The sequence below is a fragment of the Osmerus eperlanus genome, chromosome 10 (assembly GCF_963692335.1).
Source record: "Osmerus eperlanus chromosome 10, fOsmEpe2.1, whole genome shotgun sequence".
Classification (NCBI taxonomy): domain Eukaryota; kingdom Metazoa; phylum Chordata; class Actinopteri; order Osmeriformes; family Osmeridae; genus Osmerus; species Osmerus eperlanus.
Genome location: NC_085027.1, coordinates 15,561,896 through 15,572,465, shown reverse-complemented (window position 1 = coordinate 15,572,465; position 10,570 = coordinate 15,561,896).

The window sequence follows — 10,570 nt, the reverse complement described above, 5'->3', positions numbered from 1 at the left end:
AGCTCAACTTCAACCTCCAGTAAGCACTGTCAATCTGCCAAAAGGCACAGCACGTAAATTGGATATGTTATTGCAAAATTTTCACTACAGCATTCTGAGGCAGCATCGTCTCTTGCATCAGAATGGGAGTATTTATTCTTGATGGCGTATTGATGTTGAGGAACAAAGATCAATCAAGGAGGCGAGCAGGTGATGTAATTGGACCCAACATGGAGACCAGGGAGTGACCGGACGGGTTTGGCCCTTTGCAAGTGATCCAGTATTCTCTCTGCCAGTCATCTACCATCCCACCACACAGCACACAGGTGCTGACACTAGATGGGCTGTTGACCATTTCCTTTGAATGCATGGACCGAGGAACATCTTCATACTGGTGACCTTTACAGTCAGAAGTAACAGAAGAATAGGCTTCGACTGGCAGGTTTGGCCAGCAAATCATTAACTTTTTGTGCGGCTGTCAGTCTGTCCATACTGGTGGTTAGCGATGATGTCTCCACAACAGCCAACAACCTGAGTGGTCTGTTGCTGAGATTAGTCTAGCAAGTACCAGAAGCCTAGAGTACAGAACAATTCACTTGCATAAAATAGTATGACAGCATACAGTAGAATGTTACTTTTGTAAGGCAAAACCAGAGCTTTGAAATGGTGTGTATTAAAACCCAACCACGGAGACATCCCCTAACAGGCACAGTCACGTTGAAATTCAGCATAGTGCTACCTAATGCTGGCAGTCTGGAGAGAACATCACCCTACCTACAGTATCAGACCATTGAGCCATCCTGTCCATCATCAGTTCAAGAGAAAGCAATCATTGTGTGCCGGGGTATTATATGTGTAAGTGAAATGTTCTGTACCCAGCTCTCTCCCTTCAGGGATGGCCTTGGATAACCCTGCTCTCACTGATTCCCAGAAGGCTTTGCCTTTCAATTAGTGCCATATGGGGTCGGAACAAAGGCCCAGCCCTGCTCTCAAGTGAATTATACGTCTCCCTTTCCATTGACACACGCCATGCTGTTTTTCTTTTTCTTCATCCACATGAAGGCGTAATTTTTTTGTTCTTCTGTTGGGAAAGGCAGTTCTATCTTGCCAGGTCGTGATATATCCATAGATAGCAGAGGGGACGACCAGGATACAGAATCAACAGTTTGTGGGAAGTTGTCTCTAGATCCCCCTAATCTGAGATACAGTGAGGGAGGGAGGGAGGTCCAAAGAAACAAAGCCCATTAATAAATCCCCACGGGACATTAGACTGTGTCAGACTGTGTGGCCCGGACTACCAAACTGCTGTGAACAGCAGCGAGCCTAATGGACACTTGTGTAAAGCACAGCAGACAAAAAGTCCTCGCTAAAACTATGAGGATAATTACTCAGCAAGAATGAGAGTGCTGTCATCATCTTGCACATTCATTACATAGGGCTTTTTGTGTATCAAACACATTTACCACTGCTTCTCTTGGCAGTGCTTGATGGCAGCTTGGAAAAGAAAGGACGGTTAGTCCTAATGCTATCATCGTTTATCTGGAGTCTGTCACAAATGGCGACGATGCTATCAAGTCGAAGCTGCATTGTGGCTTCTGTGTATGGAAGCCCGGTAGGGAAAGCAATTTTCTTCTCATTCATCCAAGTCGCAAGGCGCTGACGCCACCACAAATCACCCTTCAAAGGACGACGTTTGAATATGTTAGGGTGTGTGAGTTAAAGCATGTTTGCATAATTGTGAAATATAATTTACTTATGGAACATTTTAGCCAGAACGGGTCAAATATATCAGCCTGTTCTATGGGTCTTCTCTGGCTGATAGATGTGTCTAAGTCAATGGTGTTTCAACTTCATATGGTGCTGCTCCGTGGAGGAGATCACATCATTGACTGAAATTGTAGAGGTGATATCCACATCCAACTAAATCTAGTCTGGCTCCTTTCGATTTTCCAGAAGGAGATATGTTGGATAGAGAAAAAACTGCCTAAGTGGATTCTCTTCAATTTTTCTGTGCTGTAACTGTGTTATTGGTTATAATGGTGTGCTGAGGGAGAGGTAAAGAGGCTTGGGCTTAAGGTTACCATACATCACAGCCCAAAAACTGTTGCAATTCTCTCCTAAATTCTAGTCCTTTTCTGTTCGAGCAGAAAGAGGAGGTTGAATGAGCTTTGTGTGTGTGTTTTATGTGTAATGGAATAAAACAGTTCTGCTTCTAATGGCCCATTTTACCACCATCAGCCAATGGCTGTGTGTGTGTCTCTGTGTGTGTGTGTGTGTGTGTGTGTGTGTGTTACCCTAGTCTGCCCACAATGATAAGGTAATTCTGTCCTACCAAACAGCTTTCCTAAACAGTTTGTGCCCCCTGGTCATCTGCTTTTCTACACCAGTTTTACAAATAGGAAACATCACCCTTGATGCCATGGTTCCTTGTATTAATGACAGTTAAAGCTTTTGCTTTGGAGGTGCAACAGAATTTGCTATACTCTATGCTAACAGACAATTCCACATTTGTCATTACATGTCCTGGCATTGTGTGTGCCAGAAATGCATCCAGGGAGACAGAGGATTGAGATCGGATCAGGCAGAGATGGTTGGCTGGGAAATTCAAACCAGTCGTACCTGTCATTCCCGACACATTTGAATCGGTAGCCTGGTAAACCTTTTACCCAGCAGTCAGGGCGGTCCTCCTCTCAGCCGACTCCCCCCTCGTGATATCATGGTCCTCCTATTCCAAGTGTTTCTTAATCTCTCACACATTTTAATCAAGAAATAATTAGCTACCGACTAAATCAAATGTGTGATGGGCCAGCTGAAACGGTTGCATATTTTCCATGAGGTTAGAGCTCTAGAAATAGCTCCATCAGCTGCTAGGGATATTAGACTGCAGAGTGAATGGAGTAAGATTGAAGTCGATGTGGCATTGCCTAAGTTTGTACACCTTAACCGGTTAGGGACATCGTCTGAAACAAAATTTGTTGTACACACACACACACACACAGGCGTTAGTAATGTCTCAACACCCATGTGGTCAGTCTGGCTTTGAGAGTCATGATTCTTGTCAACCTTCAGGAGGAACATTGAATGGCAGCTCCAGTCATGGAATGCTGAATCCAAACTGGTAACATGTTATTGTCTGTGGAAAGGTCTAACACAATAACAGCCTTATTGGCTGATGAAGAACAAAATAACATGGTCTTTTCCAGCCATGACAGGGGCACTTGGTGTCTTATTTTGGAACGCCACACACCATTACTGGTCTTTTACTACAAGAGGATCAATGCCATTGATTCTCCTCAGGTCCATAGTGGTGTGGTGGACATCAGATGTGGATCTGGTTCAATGCGCCTCTTCCTTTCTGCCTGCGTCACTGGTGTCACTGTCTTTCTGCTACGCTAACCACAAGGATGCAGATCCTGTGTCCCCTTTAGTGGTCAAACTCCATGCTCATGTGTCATGCATGAATTATGACAACCATGTGTTTTTTCCCATGTGTTCTTAGTCCTCTTTAGGCATACAAAAATGAAGTTGAACATGATATATTTTATACACACATTTTTTATACACAATAGTTTTTGTCCACTCAGGTGGACAGCATGCGTTTGGATTGTAAAGAAATAAGAAACTGAAGAAATATGGATTAACCAAACCAATGAGAAAAGTCATATATTATGCTGTTAAACTACTGTGTCACATATTTTACTATTTTTCTCAATGAAATGCAATGAAATATGAAGAATCTTCTGACTCCTCAGCCTCTTCCCTCTCCCTTTTTACTGACACTGTTTTCTCCTCCCTCCCAGCCTAATTCTACTCACTCCTTTCTCCTCTCTCCCACCCTAATTGTAATCCTTTCTCCTGTCTTCTATCTTGTAGGCCAGTGGTTCTCAACCTTAGTCCTTAGGAACATCCCTGCCTTGCATGTTTCCCCTGCTCCAACACACCTGATTCAAATGAATGGTCGTTATCAGGCTTCTGCTGAGCTAGATAACAACTCAATCATTTGAATCAGGTGTGAGAAACATCTAAAACAGGGGTCTCCAACCCTGCTCCTGGGGAGCTACCTGCCTGTAGGTTTTAGCGCCAACAATGTAGCACACCTGATTCTAATAATTAGCTGGTTGATCAGATAACTATAGCATAAAGTCAAATGAGTGTTGTTGGAGCAAAAACCAACAGGATAAGTGACGCATGATGTCCAATTTAGTGGACAGATGATGGTCTACTTCTATAGAAGGATTGGGAAGATATTTATGCCCTAGCTAGCGTTTTTGAAAATCCGTCGGCCATCTTGGAATTTCGAAAATGTTGTTTCACTTAGAACAACTGGCCAATGGGTAGCAGTGTATGGGATGACGCAAAAGCATCCACTAGAGTGGCTGATGTTCAACTAAACCACCAAAACCCCTGCATATACAAGAAACAGAGTTTTGAATAGCTGTCCATTGTAGTGACCCCTATGCATGAAAGGACTAATGTGAAGGCATAGTGGAACCAGTAACACCTGGACTGGGAACACATTCAGACCAGCTAAAAGACAATGATTGTGTCTACAGTGGACTGGTGGGAGATTGGCTTTCTAGACAGCTTTACGACGGCAACAGAAAACTGATGAATTGGAGCTGGAGCATTGTGATTGTTCTTGCTAGAGAACTGGGTTTGTCATCTGGTGATTATGCAGTTCAGTTACTCTAACTCTGGGTGAAGAAGCTTTGAAGCTGGGAGATGCTTACAAATAAGGGTGGGTCTGGGAGCAGTCCAGGGGGGTATTCCAGAAAACGGGTTTACTGAAAACCCTGCATTGGGTAACCTTGAAGAAAGAGAGGTAAGGAAAACTGTTGGTCCCTGTCCATGGTAACTGACTCTGTAAGCCTAACCTGCTCGCTCGCAGGTTTTCCATATCAAACTCTGCATTTCTACCTATCCTCTCCCACTTTCTGAGCCTGATACAGTTGGCAGACATGGGGTGTCCTTTCCTGGTTCAGCCGACCGATCTTGAACAAAATTTGATCTGCTTAGTTACGTTGGGAGACGATTATAAGACAGCAATTCGATGTGCCCCCCCCCATCATCTTAATCGTCATCATCATCCTGTGTTGAAAAGCATTCTGTTGGAGGTTAGTGCTAAATTGAAATAGGCACCAACTGAAGTTTACTTGTATCATGTAAAATATGATTAAAACCAAGTTGACGTATCGGCTACAATCACAATCTTATAGGCCTAAGAAAAATATGCCTTACCTGTTCATAGTATGTTTTTATATTTCATATAACATTACATATGCCAATAAGTTAAATAAGTCCAATAAGTTACTAAATAAATCCACCCCCTTTTCACCTATAATATTAACGGACAGTGTGGTTAAATGTTCAATGTATGTATATGGACTGTCTACTGCATTCAAATGTATGCGTTGACTCGGCCAACAATATTGTCTCCCACGCCAATTGTCTCTCCTACGCTGCTACAGCCATGTTTCTTTTTTGCGGAATATGTGCTCAGATTCACCATGGACACGTATTAACACTTCTATCTGAAGTGTGGTGAAGTAGGACAACGTTTTCCGTCGCCAGGTACCATGGTGGATGGATATCGGAGTTAAATTGATGTTGCCTTTTAATAGTTCTCATGCCCGCGCTTAACTCAGAGTTGACTTACTCTGAGTTGATTTAACTAATTCAAATAAGCTTTTCTGGAATTGAAAAGTCTGAGTTTCCCATTTTAGGGTAAATCAACTCAGAGTTCAGGGTTAGATTCACAGCTCAGAACCCGTTTTCTGGAATCCCCCCCCCCCCCCCCAGGCAGTCCTTGGCGTGCAGCCACCCCATCACACAAACACACCCTACATAAAAACACTACTAATTGTGGTGGTGGGTCAAATTGACAAATTGAATTCCTAATCATCCCGGTGCCTGAGCAAAGGGCGTAAGTGAATAATAATAATTGCATATAAGGTATGGCATGAATACTGAGAGCAAGGTGGATGCAATTATGGTAAACAATGAGGAAATATAGTACATTCAGAGGTTGACTCATGGCACCTGCCCTGTTTTACAGTGAAAATGTTGAAAATGCGTCATGCAGCTGTCACTATCACAATGCTGGGTTTACTGTGAGAAGGTAGTGGCAGAAGGAGATGGGTGCTGCAGTGGAACAGCAGGACGGTGTTTGTGTGTGTGTGTGCCGGTTGTGTTGTTGACAGGAAGGTTGTGTAGGGTCAGGGACAGGGGCACAGTCATGGGGAACCAGCCAGCTGGGGACCAGTGTTTAAAATCCCATGCAGAGAAAACAAGTTGATGTAAGTTTTGGTGATCTTACAGCTTTGCTTTTTCACTTTGGAAGGTTTCTCAAAGACAATATTCAAGAAATGTGTCAAAATATGTCTTATCTCTTAGTTACATGTTGCTAAGGGATGTCCTTTGTACCCTAGTGGATACTCTGTGGCTTACAAGAATCAACTCAGACCTCTAATTAACATGGTTAATAGACGGCACAATATGCTTTTCAATGTTGCTTGACAATGAGCAATGCTTTAATGATTACTATAGTAACAACACTGTATCAATGTCATGTATTGTGAAGAAGACATTCAAATCATGCACAAAGACTTGCTATTTTGGACATGATATTCATCTTTATTTGCATGCTAGCTATTTGCCTCCTAACATAGTGGGCATCCGGTTGTACTGTAGCTCAAAGTTTCTTGTCTTCATAGTGGGGAAACAGACCAAGACTTAACTAAATTAAGTCAATTTATCACACAGGAGACTATTGGGGCAATTTTAATTGGTTTTGCAATTTCATTACTTATTCAGAAAAAATACAGAGAATGGGTTTCAACACATTAGCACTTACTCATGACCTGTTCATCCTTCTTTCTAATGTAAAGCCAGCTGCAGGAAAAATGATGCCCTCACAGGTTTTAAACTAGATCAAGTTCACAGCCGCAAAAAATCACAATTGCTCCAATGAGTACACAGAAAATGCCCATGAGAATAACTTCTGTATCTCTCAATCCCCGATAAACCAGCAAGCAAGCCTCAAAATACTTTATTCATTTCCAAAAAAATAAAATAAAAATAAAAATATATATATATATATATTTCCAGTATGGATCAACCTTTCACGAGGAGTTGTCTGAACGCATTAGGTGTATAGGATGTTGTAGAGTGGATGGAGAGTACAAAGGAAGATGGAATGTATTTAGAACACCTGGAACTCAGCCCTCACTAATCCTCTTCTAATCCTGCTAGGGCTGCTCACTGTTAGGATTGACACGGTAGTAAGAACCATAATCTGGGTCACAGTCTACTGGACAACACTATATTCAAAATGTAACCCTTGTGTTATCTTCGGGTCATTCTGACCCATCAGTCATTGTGACCCACCGTCGTATTGCGACAACTTTACCGCATTCAAAAACAAAGTGAAGCATTTTCTTTTAACCGTTGGGCTGTCTCAGACCCCCCACATTGCAAAGGTTAAAAGAAAATTATTTTAATTTGTTTTTGTATTGGGTAAACACAACGATGGTTCGTTATGAACCTTTGGGTCATGTGACCCGAAGACAGCACAAGGGTTAATACCTGAAATATTCCACCATTGCATCAATGAATTAGCCTATTAGAAAGTCTGAATAGGACTTTGACACAATACTGTGTGAAATTCAGCCTAATGCAGGACCCGACGGAAGGTAAGGCAGGCAGCATCTAATTGGCCCTTCGGTGCATTTGAAGCCCTCCTATCTAGGGATGCTGTGATAACCAGCCTCCACAGCCATCAGACGGAGCTCTGTTAAAGACCTGCCTCACCAACCTGTTTAATAGGCCTAATTACATACCCTGGAACCCAGCCCGCGGATTAAAACACGAATACTTTGAACTCATAAGATAAAACTAACCATTCATACTGCTTATCTGGAGAACCCACATTAAAACCTCTATCTTTCCGCTGGCTCGTCTGTGAGCATTGGAAAGGTTGTTTTTTTTTGGAAAGACTAGGTCAAAGATTTATGACTAGAATATGTGTTCTGATGCACCACAGAGTTTATGGACAGGGAAACATGTCATTCATAGTTTTATAGTCCTACCTACATAAATGATGCTCATCACTGTGGTATGACTTACGGATTTACACCCTTTGATGTCATAAAGTACTGCACATTATGCATGGAAATAGGAATTGTATCGTGGATATGACCTGAACAGTACTCTATTAAAATATTTTTATAGTGGGGTTACAAAAGATGCCCCTTTCATGGATTTTTTTTTGCTTTCTCAGGGACTGTTCTGTTTCATGTCTACATAAACAGTGCACCACTGCAGGCATTAACGTTTGTGCCTTTTACATAATGAGAAGAAATCTGTTTTTCTTTTTTTTGTGGTAAAAAAATGCTTTTTATACATATAAGAATCCATTAAAAAAAAATATTTAAATGAAAATAAGTTAAATGTTTCCACCAAGGTCATGCACACTGCCCTTTCAAGTTAACATTTTAATTACAAATCATCAAATTAAGAAATAAAAGCATTAGTTCAATCGTTCCATTTCTGGATGATTGGTGGGTGGTTGATAATGGTTGACTGGGCAGGTATTCATGTCAGTAGAACTGTCCTAGTCTGTGTTCACACATAAGCAGACACATGAGCTGATCTGATCTGATGACACCAAGATGACATGCAGTCATCTTTAACTTCACCACCGCTTCAGAAAGCACAAATGTTAAACTATTCCTACGCATTTCATGGTTTAAGTTTGTCTATCATGTCTTTAGCATGAGCTCCTAATGTTCTCCTCTGAAAGTGAGCCACTGTTACAGAAACAGAGAAGCCTTTGTGATTTGAATCTGGGGGGAATATACTTTTAGATCTACAGCATTTGAGGTGAAGACCCAATCTTCTTGAAAATGTTTCTTATTTCCTATTACAAAACATGAGGAAAAATGGGATAGCCTGCACTGACAGGTTATGGAGGTGCATGGTTTTGTGAGTCAAAGAGGTAAGGCATCTTTGTACCCTAGTTTACTGCATGGATGTGTGTATGTGCCTGTGGGTGTGTGTGTGTGTGTGTGGCACCTGCCCTGTTTTAGTCGTTGTGCAAGAAAGAAAGTTAAAGAGAGAAAGAGAGAAAGAGATAGAGAGAGAGGACGCTGGTGGTGTCCTGTGTGTGTGTGCATGTGTGTGTGACAACTGAGGCAGTATAATTTGACATTGCCTAACAGTGCCTAATGGTTTTCGATGTCTATTTCTCTCCACTTAGATATGAAGTACGCTGATCTCTCTCCTGTTGTAATGGATGGTCCCTACACAGCTCTCTGCACATTCATTTCACATTTCTCCCGACAGTTTTCCAACAGAAACAATGTGTGACATAGGACCAGTGGCAGTTAAAGTACACACCCGAGTTGGTACTTTCAGCCACCACTTCAAGAGTTTTGATATGTATGCACGGTAGTTACATTGGTGGCTTGAATAACAAATAGAAAACCAAATATGCTTTGCGAGAGAGATACATTTGTATTCCCACAACCAAGATGCAATCTTAGAGAGTCTATCGTTCAATGGGTGTAGAGTGTGTATGTGTGTGTGTGTGGATCCATGTGATTGTTGGACTACAAAGAGGGTGAGTGCCAGAGATGATAACTGTGCGTCGGGGGATGTGAGAGGATGTGGCTGGAAGAATATCAAAGGTAGATCTTCTGTTCCCAGGAGAGGAAGGAGGAGACGGCTAATTTCAGCTCCCACCTTCCATGTCCAATACATTATCTTCTCATTAGAGCTTACTGCCAGGCATGTAAACACCTACCGGTATATATTAACCGCCTGCCTGCCTGTTTGTCTGTCTGTTGACCTGCTTTGAAGAACCTAACAGGCCCTTCCTGCAGTAAAGTCAGTGTAATCCAATGTTCAGTTTCCTAGTAAACTGCACCTTGTGTCCGGGCACAAATATGTTGTTAATTTTATCGCATCCATGTTTAGCTGTGCTGAGTGGTGTTTAATTGTGGCCATAAATCGCAGGGTGAGGTGCTAAGGGGGGTTGTTGGAAAGAGTATTTCCCCATCCCGCAGAACAAACACGGAGGTCAGGATGTGCATGGAGATGGATAGACGTTTGCTGTGTTCTCTGCTTTTCTGAGTATGAGACATGGAAATGAACAGCCGACCAACTAGGGATTCACTTTTAGTCGAATCTTCATCCAGTAGCCTGGAGCACACAGCTCAGCTTGGAAGCTTCTGGAAGTCCTTTGGCATTGATGTCACTGAGGAATACAATCAAGGCTTCTTGTTTTTTCCCCCCAGCATACTCTAAAGAGAAACTTTTCTCTATTCAGGGCCAAGACCTCCTCCACCACACTCATAAACTCTTCACCCCTCTCTTTCCTTCCTGCATCTTGTCCCTGGTTCTCCCACAACACAGACCCAAGACTCCTAACAAGCCGCAGTCACCATGGAAACAGCAGTTATTCAGCGCTCTCCACACAATAGCTATTAAATGAAAGGAAAGGTCTGACGGAATTCAAGAGCAGTCTTAACCCCGGCTAGTCCATCCAGCCATGCGACCTGGCCCAAGGGGAGAGGGTGTGTCCACTGTACAG